The sequence below is a fragment of the Montipora capricornis genome, chromosome 13 (genome assembly GCF_036669925.1).
Source record: "Montipora capricornis isolate CH-2021 chromosome 13, ASM3666992v2, whole genome shotgun sequence".
Taxonomy (NCBI): domain Eukaryota; kingdom Metazoa; phylum Cnidaria; class Anthozoa; order Scleractinia; family Acroporidae; genus Montipora; species Montipora capricornis.
Window position 1 is genome coordinate 8,593,616 of NC_090895.1, and position 2,500 is coordinate 8,596,115.

Genomic DNA, 2,500 nt, shown 5'->3' on the forward strand with positions numbered 1-2,500 from the left:
CAAGTGTTATGGTGACAAAAAAGAATGTTACACAATAAGCGTCTACTCATCAAACTTGCCTGACAGCTTGTTGGGACAAAACAGTAACTACAGTATAAAAAGGGTAAAAATGTAAAGTCTTTTAAATTCTTGCTCAAAGGAAACAGAAGTATGTAACAAATACCAGGAATTGTAGGTGGGATATCAGCAACACCCATACTCCTTCTCTTTTCCATTTTTTCAATTGCCTCTCCTCTAGGTTGCTTATCTAACATGGAGTTCATTGTGTTGTGTCTCACGACAGAGAATGGACTCTTTCTCTAACGCAACAGTCAAGTAGTTTTATTAAACATGGCGATCTCTCAAATACTGCTGAAAAAGCGCATGGCATGCGTGCGCATGTAAAAAGGTAACACGCTGAATAACTGTTGTGACATAGCATCCCTCCCCCCAATTACATACGAGCAGTTTCAACAAACAAGCAAAGTCAGTTATAAGTTCAGTCTTTCAGGTGGTTTCCGTAACCGAGCCGGATAACGTCTAGCCGGTGTCCCCGTGCTGCTAAGGGCAACAGTCGCCTGGTCCCTTGCGGTACTGACAGGGGTGGCGCTGATATGTTCCTCTGTACTTGAACCCTCAATGTTGTCAGGTGTCGGGAACTGCGGAACTTCTCTTCCAATATTGCTTGCTGTTTGTGGGATAGCTGTGAACACAGCTGGGCTCTGTTGTTGTTGTTCGCCCCCTTGGTCAGATCTTAGGGGCAGGGCAGACCCCTTGAGTTGATCAATGTGTCTCCGCCAAACTGTGTTGGGTGCAATTCTAACTTCATATGTTAAGGGTCCCCTCTGAATTGTTATGACCCCAGGCATCCACTTGTTTCCGCCACGATAGTCTCTGGCAACAACTTCTTGACCTACATCCAGCTTGCGTCTGTGTCTATTGCTTAGACTCAACTCCAGGTCTTGCTGCTTATCCTCTACTCTCTTCCGTATGTTGGGCTTTAGTGCATCAAGTCTTGTCCAAATATTCCTTCCCATGAGTAGCATGGCTGGCGTCTCCCCTGTTGTTGCATGGGGTGTTGTTCTATAGGCTAGTAAGAAGTTCGCCAGTTTCCAGGAGAGTGGATTCCTTTCGGTTGCTGCTGCCCGCAGAGCTTGTTTGAACGTTTGTACGAACCGCTCGGCCAAACCATTCGTAGCGGGGTGGTATGGGATCATAGTGGGTGAGGACCATGTCTGACGCGATGAGCTCCTTCACTTTTATGAAAGCCTCCTCACAGTCTGTGGTCCACTTCCATTGTTTACCTTGTTCTAAGAGCTGATTCAGGGGGTTTAAGGTGGTGACTAGGTTGGGCAGGACCTTGTGGTAGTAGTTGACTAGTCCCAAAAATGAACGAACTTGTTGTACATTCTCTGGCCTTGGGGCATTGACAACTGCATCAACTTTCTCTTGTGTTTTGTGTAATCCATCCTTGTCTACTTCATGGCCACAGTAGGTTACTTTCTTTTGGAAGAACTCGCACTTTTCCCGGTTTGCTCGTAGACCATGTTCTTGCAACCTCTTTAGAACTTCTTCCAGGTGGTCAAGGTGTTCTTGGTCGTTCTTGCCTGTAATGATGATGTCGTCCAGAATGCAACTTGTACCTCCCACTCCGTCTAAGACTTGATCTATTGATCTTTGCCAAATGGCTGGGGCTGAGGTTATTCCGAATACAAGGCGGTTATATCGGTATAACCCTTGATGAGTGTTGATCGTCAAATCCTCTTGTGAGTTTTCATCTAACTCCATCTGGTGATAGGCCTGTTTAAGATCAATTTTAGTAAATGACTGTCCTCCCGCAAGCTTTGCGAAAATGTCATCAATGCGGGGGAGTGGGTATTCTTCCACTTGTAGCTGAGGGTTTACTGTGTTCTTGTAGTCGCCACAGATTCGTACGGTACCATTTGGTTTAACTACTGGTACAACCGGGGTCGCCCAGTCGCTGAATTTGACTTTATGTATTATAACTTCTCTTTCCAGACGCTTCAGCTCTACTTCTACCTTTGGTTTAATGGCATAGGGCACGGGTCTTGCTTCGCAAAACTCAGGTTGGTTACCTTCCTTTAAAGTGAGTTTTGCTTTCGTCGACTTGAGCGTGCCAACTCCATCTTGGAATATTTCACTGTAATCTTCAAGGAGCCTCTCTAATCTTTTCTGAGTTTCCTGTGTCGGCTGTATGTGTGCAATGGAACAGATGAGCTTCCAGTCAAGTTGGATTTGATGCAGCCAATCTCTCCCAAACAGAGCGCGACCGTGCGTGTTTACGACATATAATGTCAAGTCCTTGACTTGGTTGTTGTGTTCCACGCGAACATCAAGTTTGCCCTCGGGTGTAAGCCTTTCTCCTGAGTATGTCTTCAGAATGGCTTCTGTCTTTACGAGGGGTGTTTTTGGGAACAATTCCTTGTATTTCTGAAAGGGTAGTGTGGATATCGCTGAACCTGTATCTAGCTCCATCTTTAGGTTCTGTCCATTCACCTTT

General features: G+C 45.6%; 1 protein-coding gene and 1 pseudogene across 3 annotated transcripts in view; both read right to left on the reverse strand.

Moving 5' to 3' along the window:
• Positions 1-2,500, reverse strand: part of LOC138029724 (uncharacterized) — a 128,621-nt gene that overhangs the window by 53,838 nt on the left and 72,283 nt on the right. The gene's annotated exons all lie outside the window — the stretch shown is intronic.
• LOC138029432 (uncharacterized) overlaps positions 1-2,500 on the reverse strand; it is an 8,732-nt pseudogene that overhangs the window by 362 nt on the left and 5,870 nt on the right.